Source organism: Ranitomeya variabilis, chromosome 4 (genome assembly GCF_051348905.1).
Source record: "Ranitomeya variabilis isolate aRanVar5 chromosome 4, aRanVar5.hap1, whole genome shotgun sequence".
Lineage (NCBI taxonomy): Eukaryota > Metazoa > Chordata > Amphibia > Anura > Dendrobatidae > Ranitomeya > Ranitomeya variabilis.
Window position 1 is genome coordinate 625,201,863 of NC_135235.1, and position 14,100 is coordinate 625,215,962.

Here is a 14,100-nt window from a genome sequence, read left to right on the forward strand (position 1 = left end):
TTTTAAACGCTTTTTTGAGGTAATAAATGAATCAAAAACTAAAAGAGCCACCTTGTTAGACTGCAGCATTACTGCTGCACAAGGTGGCTCTTTTAGTTTATAACGGCTGGGGGGGGTGACAGTGGCCCTTTAAAGATTGTTGCAATTATGTAATAGACAAAGCAAACCGTTTCTCCTCAGTTACTCCTGAAGAATGCTTCCTATTGAAGGAGGAGAATTGAGGATGGAAACCGTATGCCCTGAAGAATGGGGACTTGCCAGTAGATTCATGACAAAGGTTATTCAATCTTGGCATTCGGTAAAGCAGGTAGTGCAATAAAATGAGTTACCTTGCTGAATCTGTTCACTACCACCAATATTATAGTTTTGCCTGCCGATACTGGTAGATCAGTGATAAAATCTACAGATAAATGAGTCCATGGTCTATAGGGAATCACCAGAGGTTGAAGCGCCCTGGACGGAGGAGTATGTGGGGTCTTAGAAACCACACAAGTACTGCAGGCAGCTACATACTCCCGAGCATCCTGATGCACCCCAGACCACCAAAAATGACGAATAAGAAGATCTATGGTGGCTTTACTACCAGGATGTCCAGCCAAGACCAAAGCATGATGGTCACTCAAAATTTAAAGATGGAGGTTCGCAGGAACAAATAGTTTACCTAAAGGACAGTCAGAAGGGGGACCTCTGAGCCTCTGCGACCTCCTTCTCAAGATCAGAACATATAGTAGCAATAACTACACCCTTCTTTAATATAGGAATTGGCTCGCAATTACTTGTGATTACCATGACTGGCCTACTTTATTGCCAATAGTTCCCTATTACCAATGTCATAGTTTCTATCGACATGACAGTTTCTTTGAAAAGTATGCGCACGGATGCCATTTACTTGGAGGTGAACCCTGTAACAATACTTCCCCGACCCCACCTCTGATGTCTCACAGAGGCCCCTGTGAGAAAGCAAATGCAAAATGTGCGTTGGGGCGGGAACATTGATTTGCACTTACACCTTAAATATGGGTAAGTTATATCCTCAGAGGAATATGCACTGATTTAATATGAACTTTAGATTTATCTCTATGAGTTACCGTTATATATCACCTCCCTTGGGATAAGGACATGGATGTACCTGAGTTATACTGATAACTTTTTCTCTTTTGCGTCATTCTCCCCTTTCCTGAAGTGGTGTATTTCTATATATTTGATTTACAACACTGATATATGCTTCAATTCATTCCTTTGTACTATGACAGAACAAATTACTTTTTGTATTCCCCAGGTGTCACTTGTTGTTTCCGTCTTGATGTACACCCTGTATATATTTTCTTTATTACTGATTTTGACTAAATAAAAAAATATTGGTTCAAACTTATGAAGTGAGCACTAGACCTTCCTTTAGTTCTGTATGTTATCAGAAGTTTCTTCGTTTACTGCTTCACTGATACATTCAGATAGGAATAGTCACATGATACATTTATATTCTACCTATGTATCATTTCTGGAATTTTCTTAACTGTACTAAAATAAAGTTTGCAGGCCCCCCTGAAAGCCACTAACTTATCCCGACTCCCAGAGAACCTATCTGGCAGAACGATCCTGGCTCCACCAGGGATTGCCAAGGAGCTGAAGGCCCTAAGCCTATAGATAATGGGCTCTGTAAAGCCCTGGAACACAAGTCTGCTACCTCCAGGCCGAGTTGTAGCTGCCCTGCCAGAGCAGCCGCTGGATCCATAATGGATCCAAAAAGGTACGGCCAGTGATAATGTCACGTAGTGACTAGGGATGGTGGGCACCTACTTGAACCCTCGAACTAGGGGACGCCCTGGTCTAGCCCTGTCCCCCGGAAGATGGAGATACCGAGGTCACGTACCTTACTATGCTCCTATCTTAAGCCTTATCTGTTCCCTCCCCACCCAGGGAGGTGAGAGGCTGAAGTGTATAGGATTACACTAACCAGACAGACAAGGGAAGAAAGACAGGGATGAAAGAAAACTGCCATCATACAAATATACTATGGAAACAACAGAGTGGAACACAGGGACGGGATAGGTAGGAAAAATCAAATAAGAGAACATGAAGATAAGCATGCAAACGAACTTCAAGCAGAAATCTGAAAAACTCACCACCGCTTACTCCAAACACTAAATTTCTCCTCCAACACCTAACCAGGAAGTAAGAACTATCACTGGCAATTCCCAAGTGCAAGTGGTAAGTATATACACTACCGTTCAAAAGTTTAGGGCCACTTAGAAATTTCCTTATTTTTTTAAAGAAAATCACAGTTTTTTACAATGAAGCTAACATTAAATGATTCAGAAATACACTCATTGTTACACACATTGTTAATGTGGTAAATGACTATTCTAGCTGCAAACGTCTGGTTTGTAATGTAATATCTTCATAGGTGTAAAGAAGCCCATTTCCAACAACCATCACTCCAGTGTTCTTATGGTGCTTTGTGTTTGCTAACTGTGTAAGAAGGCTAATGGAAGGTAATGGAAGTATGTTAGCACAGCTGAAAACAGTTTGGCTGATTAGAGAACCTATAAACCTGACCTTCCTTTGAGCTAGTTAAGGATCTGGAGAATTACATTTGTTGGTTCCATTAAATTCTCAAAATGGCCAGAAAAAAAGAACTTTCATGTAAAACTCAACAGTCTATTCTTGTTTTTAGAAATGAAGGCTATTCCATGTGAGAAATTGCCAAGAAACTGAAGATTTCCTACAACGGTGTGTACTACTCCCTTCAGAGGAGAGCACAAACAGGCTCTAACCAGAGTAGAAATAGAAGTGGGAGGCCCCGCTGTACAACTGAGCAACAAGACCAGTACATTAGTCTGTAGTTTGAGAAATCGATGCCTCACAGGTCCTCAACTGGCAGTTTCATTAAATAGTACACGCAAAACGCCAGTGTCAACGTCTACAGTGAAGAGGCAACTCTGAGATGCTGGCCTTCAGGGCAGAGTGGCAAAGAAAAAGCCATATCTGAGACTGGCAAATAAAAGGAAAAGATTAATATGGGCAAAAAGAACACAGACATTGGACAGAGGAAGAATGGAAAAAAGTGTTATGGACAGACAAATCCAAGTTTGAGGTGTTTGGATCACACAGAAGAACATTTGTGAGACGCAGAACAGCTGAAAAGATGCTGGAAGAGTGCCTGACGCCATCTGTTAAGCATGGTGGAGGTAATGTGATGGTCTAGAGTTGCTTTGGTGCTGGTAAAGTGGGGGATTTGTACAAGGTAAAAGGGATTTTGAATAAGGAACTCTATCACTCCGTTTTGCAACACCATGCCATACCCTGTGGACAGCTCTTGATTGAAGACAATTTCATCATACAACAGGACAATGACCCAAAGCACACCTCCAAATTATGCAAGAACTAATTAAGGAAGAAGCAGGCAGCTGGTATTCTATCTGTAATGGAGTGGCCTGCGCAGTCACCAGATCTCAACCCCATTGAGCTGTTGTGGGAGCAGCTTGACCGTATGGTACGCAAAAAGTGCCCATCAAGCCAAACCAACTCGTGGGAGGGGATTCTGGAAGCATGGGGTGAAATTTCTCCAGATTACCCCAGCAAATTAACTGCTAGAATGCCAAAGGTCTGCAATGCTGTAATTGCTGCAAAGGGAGCATTCTTTGACGAAAGCAAAGTTTGAAGAAAAAAATTATTATTTCAAATAAAAATCTTTTTTTCGAACCTTGTCAATGTCTGGACTAGATTTTCGATTCATTTGGCAACTCATTTGATTAATAGAAGTATGAGTTTTCATGGAAAACACAAAATTGTCTGGGTGACCCTAAACTTTGGAACAGTAGTGTATAACAGAGGGGTGTGGCCAACACAGAGCAGCTGAGGCAATTCAGGATATAGAGTTCCAGGAGATCAACTGAACTGATTAACCCTTGCAATGACAGAGCAAGGAAAACCTGCATTGTTTAATTGGACGATGAAGCAGTTCTAATAAGTGCAGGATTTCGTGTCACCAGACGTTGGGATATTCTGGCCCCTCTCTGTGGTGGTATCCCCGTGACAGGCAGGTTGTGTGTTAATATTTTACTTTTCCGTTGAATGACACACTCACTTGCACACAACCCTACAAAATGTGGAAACTTGGATTCGTTACATACTAAAAAGCCGGAGGATTTCCTTGGAAAAAATGTGTGAATATTGGCAGCAATGAGTAATCAATTGCATGGTTGTCGTGTTTCTATAGTATCAGGGTAAGTAATAGATGGCGTTTTATTTGGCCGTACACCAGCAGTTATGTGGGTGATATGTGATCCTGAGAAGAGCGGAAGTCCTGGGGTTCACAACTGAACATCTGCCTGGCACTTCTCTGAAGTGACACAACTTCATTTAATCTTTCTGCCACGGACTTTGGAATTTCCCATGGCGCTACCCTTGGTTGGCTTCCTGGGTAAGCCGCAGCCAGCGCACACATCTTCCATGTTAGGCGAAATATAAACAGGACCCAGCCTGCGATAGAGAGGAAACAGGAAGCTGTGAACAAAGGGCAGCGTGCCAAGAAGCCCCCTCCTGTACGGCTCACACGTACTCCCCTCTTATCTGAGAGGACGATGTCCGTTCCATCTCAACATCCACACTACATAAACAATCAACGCAGGAGAAAAAAGAGAAATGAAGGAAAAGTCCAATGGCAGGTTTCCCAGTTTATGTAGTCATAGAACCGTCAGCTTCATACATAACTGGTGCACTCCCTCTTAGAGCCAACCCACGATAAACTCATGAGGCAGTCCCTTTGGCAAAAACATTTTAGAGTTCCCCAAGTGATCAGGACACTCCACTGCTCAGCTGTGCCACACCTTTCCTCCACATCACTGCTAGTCTGGTGCTGAAACCTTCTGGGTGCTCACTTTTAGAGCCACTCATACCCACTTGCAATGAGTTGGTCTTCCAAAAAGCTGTGTTCAATCCCAACCAAACGAAATGACTACCTATGCCAGTCTTGTGTTTACTGCCCTACAAATCCACTTTAAGCCTGCTCTAAACCCTAGCTCCCCAGTTCTTTATCGCCTTCCCTCCCCAACTTTCAATTGTTCTATTAACACCCGCTTTGTATTTCTGGTGCTAGCAGCCATGTGGCCTTTGACATTATTCCTTATGCAGCTACATTTGTCTCTTCATTAAACTGTAGCCCACAAGTCCATACATTCATCATCCAGTCTATCCTCTTCAACTCCATTTTCTTCCCACTTTTCTACTATACATTAACACCTCTCCAAGGGTTTCTAGTGGTTTCAGCCATGTAAACACTTCCATTATTCCTTATGCCCCTCCCTTTATCCCTTCTCTAAACCCTAGCCCATCAGTCCAACTGTCCTATCTCCACCCCCTTTCCAACTTTTTACTGTTCTAGTCACACCTCTCTGAGGCTGTGTGGTGTGTAAAGCCTCATCTCTGACCTAAACTCTAGCCCATCAGTTCACCTGTGTTTTTCCAGTCCTGCCTTTCATCTCACCTTTCTACTGTCTATTCACACTTTTCTGATGCTTTTGTCATTTTTCTGTACCATCCTTCCTTCCTTCCTCCTTGCTCTAAACTCAAGCCCACCAGTCCAATGATCCTTTATCCAGTCTTTGTTCTTCATGGCCACTCCTCTCCTACCTTTCTTCATTATTTTCACACCTCTTCGAGGCTTTCTGGTAGTAAAAGCCATGTCACCATGATATTTTTCTTTAAGCTCCTCCCTTCATCCTTGTTCTAAATCCTAGCCCACCAGTTCACCTGTCCTTAGTCCAGTTCTTGCCATTCATCTTTACTCCCTCCTGATTGTTTTGTTCATACTGGTCTTAGTCTTTCTGGTGATACCAATGAGAGTGCCAGTGCCATTTTTCCAAGGTGTCCTTCCTTTTCCCTGCTCTAAACCCTAGCCCAGCAGGACAACAGTATTTACCCTTGATATTCACTCCTTCTCCACCTTTTTTCATACACCTTTGAGGCTTTCTGGTGGTGCCAATCATATGGCCAGTGCCATTTTTCATCAAGCTCCTCACTTCACGCCTCTTTAAACCCTAGCCCACCAGTCCATCTGTTCTTTTTGAGCATGCAGCATGTCTGCCATGCTCTAAAACAAAATTAGGTTGGCTTCACCACCTACCCTCTGAAAGTTGCAAAACCTTTCCTGTGCCATCACAAAAAATCAGTAGGGCACGCCAGACTAAGGTCACTATTGGTATAAGGAAAATCAGGTCTTGAAACAGGGCAGTGGGATGACCTGATGTTGTATTTTTATTCATCTATTCCCATGCTCTTCCAAGAGAACTTAGGAATTTAAATGTTCCCATTTTTTAATAAAACTTTTAAACCATAGTCCCATTTTTAGGAAATGTTTGACCTCTGCTTACAAACGATAGAAAGTCACATATTTTGAGTTTTGAGCCTTTAATTTATATTCATTTCATACACAGCATAAAAAAAACACCGCCACATCTGTCCACAGGTTGTGTGTGGTATCGCAATTCAGTCGCATTCAATTCAATGGAGCTGAGCTGCAATACCAGACACAACCTATAGGCTGGTGTGGCACTGTTTCTGTATGAAAGCAGCCGTATTAAACTCCTTTAAATAATAATGAGTTAGTTCCTTTAGATATGTTATTCATCCTAATATTGACCCTTGGCATAAATATATTTGACGCCACCACTATAACTAATTCTCATGCCCATACAGACCATTATCGTCTGACCCCAATATGGAGCGTGCAGTGTGCAGAATATTTCAGAATGTGAAGATGACGAGCAGAGCCCCCTCCTTTTTTGCGAGGTCGCATTTTTCTCAATGTCTTCACTGTCTATAGGTTACTGGCATGTGAGATGCTTTGCAACAACAGAAAGACGTCTTTGTGAATTCGTTGGCAGAGACTGAGGAGTCCCACAGACCGTCTGAATGTCAACTGCTGAGTACTTCAGAAATCTGCTCTCTTCTCCAAATGTGTGCAAACCTGGTGGTCACCCATTTCATCTAATGCTGGCTGTGATGTGTTTATAGAAATATTCTATTGTAACTGCACAAAGGACTAATAGTAGTGTTAATGGTGCAGCGATTATTCCTGTGTCACATGATAAATACTAGTATTACAAAAATAGCTTTCTCTTTAAAGTTAGTGTTTGTCTCTTAACACTTCACGATAGTGAACAAATTTCATATACTGCCCCTAAAGACAATAATATAACTACTATAAAACTGCCCCTATGTACACGAATATAACTAATATAATACTGCCCCTATGTACAAGAATATAACTACTATAATACTGCCCCTATGTACAAGAATATAACTACTATAATACTGCCCCTATGTTCAAAAATATAACTACTATAATTCTGCCCCTATGTACACGAATATAACTAATATAATACTGCCCCTATGTACAAGAATATAACTACTATAATACTGCCCCCTATATACAAGAATATAACTACTATAATACTGTCCCTATGTACAAGAATATAACTACTATAATACTGTCCCTATGTACAAGAATATAACTGCTATAATTCTGCCCTTATATACAAGAATGTAACTACTATAATACTGACGTTATGTACAAGAATATAACTACTATAATATTGCCCCTATGTACAAGAATATAACTACTATAATACTGCCTCACTGTACAAGAATATAACTACTATGATACTGCTCCTATGTATAAGAATATAACTACTATAATACTGCCCCCTATGTACAAGAATATAACTACTACTATATATAACAGTGGCCACACAGTATATAACACAGGCCAAACAGTGTATAACACTGCCCATGTAGTATATAGCAGCCACGCCGTATATAACACAGCCCAAGCAGTATATCACACAGCCCACGCAGTATATAACACTGCCCATGTAGTATATAGCAGCCACGTGTTATATAACACCGCCCACGCAGTATAGAACACTGGCCATGTAGTATATAGCAGCCACGCGGTATATAACACTGCCCACGCAGTATTTAGCAGTGTGGGCACCATATCCGTTTAAAAAAATAATTAAAATAAAAAATAGTTATATACTCACCCCCTGCGATTCAGCAAAGCTGTGGCAATGCGCGCGCGGCTGCTGCCATCTTCCGTTCCCAGGATGCATTGCGAAATTACCCACTTCTGGGTAATGTTGCAATGCATCTCTGGGAAAGGAAGATGGCAGCAGCTGCGTGCGGCTCGGTGGACTACGGAGGGTGAGAATAGCAGTTTTTTTTTATTATTTTTAACATTATATTTTTTTACTATTGATGCTGCATAGGCAGCATCAGTAGTAAAAAGTTGGGGACACACAGGGTTAATAGCAGCGATAACGGAGTGCGTTACCCACGGCATAACGCGGTCCGTTACCGCTGGCATTAACCCCGTGTTAGCTGTGACCGGAGGGGAGTATGCGGGCATCAGGCACTGACTGTAGGGGAGTAGGGAGGGACTAATCGAACTCTGCCCGTCGCTGATTGGTCGCGGCAGCCATGACAGGCAGCTGGCGAGACCAATCAGCGACGCGGGATTTCCGTTATGGAAGTTGAGGACAGAATGATGGAAGTACCCCTTAGACAATTATATATATAGATAATACTGCTCCTATGTACAAGAATATAACTACGGTCGTGCCGCCTTAGTCATTGCTTTTATCACAATGACTAAGGCGGCACGACCGTTGAAACGCGTTTGATTTTAATGCACTTTAAGCCTGTGACTGTCACTGGTATGAATTACCCGTTTTTGTGTCTATGGATATGAAGATGGACTTTGGACTTATGTGCTTTTAACGAAAATGGAATAAAAGGTATTTTTTATGGACATCACCCACGCTGGACTTCTGCTTTTCCTTCATACTACTTGCAGCACTGCATGATCCGTGCGCTGGGACTGAGAGGAGGTGAGCTGATCGTTGCTTGTTCTTTTCTACTATAAGGGTACGTTCACACAGGACTTTTTTGCTGCGTATTTTTGCTGCGTTTTTTTATGCTAATTTTCAGCTGCTTTTTACAGTACCAGCAAAGCCTATGAGATTTCAGAAATCTCATGCACACACATTGGTTTTTTGTTTGATCAGTATTTTCTGCTTTGCTGCGTTTTTTGGACATAGGGCATGTCACTTCTTTCAGCGTTTTTGCTGCGTTTTTGCAGCGTTTTTTCACCCATTGACTTGAATGGGTGATGGAAAAAACGCTGCAAAAACTCAGCAAAAACGCATGTAGCATTATTTGCTGCATTTTTTGTGCAGAAAAATCATGGCCAGCAGGAAGTGACCTCACAGCCAAGAGCTTAGGGGTGTGGTTAGTCAGGTGTGAAGAGCCATTGTGAGCCATTGTGAGGTGTGAAGAGCCATTGTGAGGTGTCCTGATTGTGATCTATTGTGAGGGAGTTTCTGGTAGTGAGGTGTTAGCCATGTCTTGGTATAGGAGGATGAGCATTAATGTTTCCCAACTAATCATGGAGGTAATATTTTTTTTAATTTGTGATATATCTATCTATCCGATTGTTTGCAATGGTACACTTTGCGATGCTCATGTGCTGTTATGTACATGTTCATGTGTTCTGCATGTGTATGTTTGTATCTTCCTTGTCATGAATGTTGGCTTCATTTCATCTTGCATTTGGTAATTACTTTTTCATTTATTTTTCCAAGGTGGAAGCAATGCCTGTAATTTGGGATGTAGCTTGCCCAAACTACAGTGATCGTCAAAAAAAGGCCGATGCATGGCATGTAATTCGCCGTAAATTGTTCCCCCTCTGGGATGAAAGCGATGCTAAGCTCCACTGGGGTCACTCAACTTTATTATCATGCACAAATAGACAAAAAAACGCACCAAAACCGCACAAGAAACGCATCTATTATAAGCAGCTGAAAATTGGCATAAAAAACGCAGCAAAAATACGCAGCTAATATACGCAGCAAAAAAGTCCTGTGTGAACTTACCCTTAAGGTACCTTCACACTAAGCGACGCTGCAGCGATATCGACAACGATGCCGATCGCTGCAGCGTCGCTGTGTGGTCGCTGAAGAGCTGTCACACAGACCGCTCTCCAGCGACCAACGATGCCGAAGTCCCCGGGTAACCAGGGTAAACATTGGGTTACTAAGCGCAGGGCCGCGCTTAGTAACCCGATGTTTACCCTGGTTACCAGTGTAAATGTAAAAAAACCAAACACTACATACTTACATTCGCGACCCCCGGCGTCCGCTTCCTGCACTGTGTGAGCGCCGGCCCTAACAGCAGAGCGGTGACGTCACCGCTGTGCTTTGCTTTCCGGCCGGCACTGACACATTCAGTGCAGGAAGCTCTGAGCAGCAGCGCGGACGCCGGGGGACGTGACAGACATCAGAGGGTGAGTATGTACTGTTTTTTTTTTTTACTATTATAATGGTAACCAGGGTAAATATCGGGTTACTAAGCGTGGCCCTGCACTTAGTAACCCGATATTTACCCTGGTTACCATTGTAAAACATTGCTGGCATCGTTGCTTTTGCTGTCAAACACGACGATACACGGCGATCTGACGACCAAATAAAGTTCTGAACTTTCAGCAACGACCAGCGATATCACAGCAGGATCCAGATCGCTGCTGCGTGTCAAACACAACGATATCGCTATCCAGGACGCTGCAACGTCACGGATCGTTGTCGTTCTCGTTGCAAAGTCGCTTAGTGTGAAGGTACCTTTATACTGCTCTTATGTACAAGAATATAACCAATATAATACTGCCTCCTACATATAAGAATATAACTACTATAATAGTTCCACCATGTACAACACTATAACTACTGATTGATAAACATAGACATATTGGAAAGAATCATATCCTTCAGCGTCTTATTTCTTGATTTTTTAAATTCTTTTATCATAAAACCTCTTCTCATTTGGTCTTTAAAATAACTGACAACCTTTATGTCTTCCAGCTTCTATAAATCAAGGGCAGCTGTCACTTCTACTCCCCTAGTCCTTTTGGAAGTCCAGACAAAGAATATTACCCAGTAGGGGGCGACAAAGTGAACAGAAAATTTCTTCTAAAAGATTTTCGGGGCCCTTCCTCAAATTGGCCCTATTTCTTATTCCCTTGGATAATGTGAACCTTTGCAGGGCTTCACAAGTTGCAACCAAGGGCAAATGCATAACCTGAAGCTCTTGGACCCCAGTGCAAAATGTAATCTTTACGTACCATGTGTTATTTATTTTGGTTTTTTTAAATGTCCTTCTTTGTGGCAGAGGGGCACTGCAATCCTAAAGCTACCACTCAGAAAAAAAGAGGTGGGATCTGATCCAACGGTCACATCAATCTTTTTTGTCCAAAAAGGAACAGAAAGGATGAACGGGACTGGACCATTCTAATGTTATCACGCAGGGCCGGACTGGCCATCTGGCAATTCTGGCAAATGCCAGAAGGGCCTGTCTGGTTGTAGGCTGCCTTGCCTGCTATGCTGTTAGCAGAATCTGTGTTCTCAAGACATCCATACTGTTAAGAGTTGTGACGGAGCATAGAGTCGCTGACTCCATCATTTACCCTGGCAGGACTCGGGTGTCATTAGAAATATTGGTCTTATAGTAAATCTTGCTGTCCACCATCCAGGCTAATATTAGTGATATATGCCCATCTGGAGCTCGGGGGCGGGGACATCATGGGCCTGTGTGATTTCAAATGCCAGGGCTGAATTTCTGCCCCAGTCCGTACCTGTTATCACACCTCTCACCCCTTTATGTCTCTTTTGTGTCATTTTACTACTACTTCTGTCAGTAGTAATGGGCTGCCCCGCTGCTGACTTCTTGTCCCTGGCAGACTGACTGTTTACAGAGTAGCAAAAATACACATCCTTATCTCAGGCACCAGCCTAGCTCCTAAAATTAGAAGGTGCCTGGCCTTGACTGGAGATGTACACACAGGAAAAGACATGAATCAAGTACTAGAGAAAAATTCTCCAATGGCCTACTATAAGCGACAGGGAAGAGAAAATATGCAAGGCATAGACAGGAAGAGATAGATAGATGATAGATAGATAGATCGATCGATCGATAGATAGTTATGGGATAGATAGATAGATAGATAGATAGATCGATAGATAATAGATAGATGTGAGATAGATGATAGATAGATATGGGATAGATAGATAGATATTAGATAGATAGATATGGGATAGATAGATAGATAGATAGATAGATAGATAGATAGATAGATAGATAGATAGGCGATACTTAAATAGACATGGGGTGGAGGTGGGGGTCCCAGAGATAGTTAACACTAGATGTATGCAATGCAGTGTATCAGACTGATTTCATGTGCAATTGAAAGCTATGTGAGCTGTGTAATTAATGCATCACCTTGTCATTTATGAGGCTATGGTTTCATAGGAGTGTTATACTGTATGTGTAACATGCACATCACAGCAAGTTAGTACTCCCGTATTTCAAAAGCCCCATCAAATACATACAGCTCTGGCAAAAATTAAGAGACCACTGCAAAATTTTCAGTTTGATTTTTCTCTTTATAGGTATTTTTTATTAGTATAATGTAAATTGTTCTTTTATTCTATAAACTACTGACAACATGTCTCCGAAGTTCCAAGCAATAAATGTTGTATTTATTTTCTGAAAATGAGAAATGGTCAAAATAAAAAAAAAATGCATTGCATGGAGATCTAAAATAATGCAAAAAAAAACAAAACACCACATCAAATCCCTGTCATGGGCAGCCCAATCACCAGACCTGAACCCCATTGAAAACCTCTGGAATGTAATCAAGAGGAAGATGGATAGTCACAAGCCATCAAACAAAGAAGAACAGGAGTGGCATAAGGTCATCCAAAAGCAGTGTGAAAGACTGGTGAAAAGCATGCCAAGACGCATTTATTTATTTAATCGCATGAACATATATTTTAACATCATATAAGAATAAAAAAACAAACAATAAACAGTGATTGAAAGGGGACAAAGGAACAGAAATCAGAGTCGAAATGATGTAAAATATATTGACCAAGAGATCTAGATGTAATTTGATTGTTTGGTTGTCAAAATTGTTAGTCCTTTAGCGTTACCCAGGGTGCACCACGTGGAGGCGGACTAACGTTGCACCCCGCCAAGACGCATGAAAGCTGTGAATAAAAATCATGGTTATTCCACAAATATTGATTTCTGAACTCTTCCTGAATTAAAACATTACTATTGTTTCTAAATGATTATGAACACCATTGTTTCTCTTGTGAAATTCTCAATAAGTATGATGTGTCACATGACCCTCTTCCCAGTGGAAAAAATGAAGTTGGATCCAAAATGGGCAACTTCAAAATAGTCGCCATGGTCACCACCCATCTTGAAAAGTTTTCCCCCTCCCATATACTAATGTGTCACAAACAGGAAGATGATATCACCAACTATTCCTAGTTTATTTAGGTGTATCCATATAAATGGCCCACAATTTAGTACTAGAACCACCATAAGAACATAAAAATAGCATCAGAACTAACATCAGTACAGGAATACATCACTAGAACCATCGCTCATACAAGAATACATTACAAGAATACAAGACTACATTACTAGAACCATCATCAGTACATGAATAAATTGCCAGAACCACCATCAGTACTTGAAAACAGCACCAGATCATCATGAGTACATGAATACTTTACCAAACTATGCACAGCGATCAATTGTAATGTGAGATCAGCTCCAACCATATACATTTGTACCACGTAAACCTAAAACTCTCACTATAAGGCCGGTGATACACTTGCGAGTGCAATGTGAGAAACTCATGAGAGTCTCTTGCATCAATACCTGACACTGCCGCCGGCACTCGGGACCAGAGTGTGCAGCTGCATGTTTTTATGTATTTCAGCTGCTCGCGTTTCTCGCATGGCAAGTGTGACCCCGGCCTAACCTTGATAATGGTAAGTGGTTTCTGGTTTACAAACAAGATACATGGGGGATACATGGGGGATACATAGGGGCCTAGTATGGGGGATATTATTAAATAAAGGATGTCAGGATGGGTGACAACTACAGTATGCGGGCAGAATTAGGTATTATTAGTTTATGGTTGCAAGTGGGGACATAATTACTGTAGAGGTCAATTAGGGGACATTACTTTTG

General features: G+C 41.7%; 1 long non-coding RNA gene across 1 annotated transcript; it reads left to right on the plus strand.

The window, feature by feature from the left end:
- The first annotated feature begins 9,151 nt into the window (after positions 1 to 9,151).
- LOC143769269 (uncharacterized) lies at positions 9,152 to 11,176 on the plus strand. Its single transcript, XR_013214316.1, has 2 exons — positions 9,152 to 9,454; positions 10,917 to 11,176. It is a non-coding gene; the product is annotated as an uncharacterized LOC143769269 (long non-coding RNA).
- The last annotated feature ends 2,924 nt before the right edge of the window (positions 11,177 to 14,100 follow it).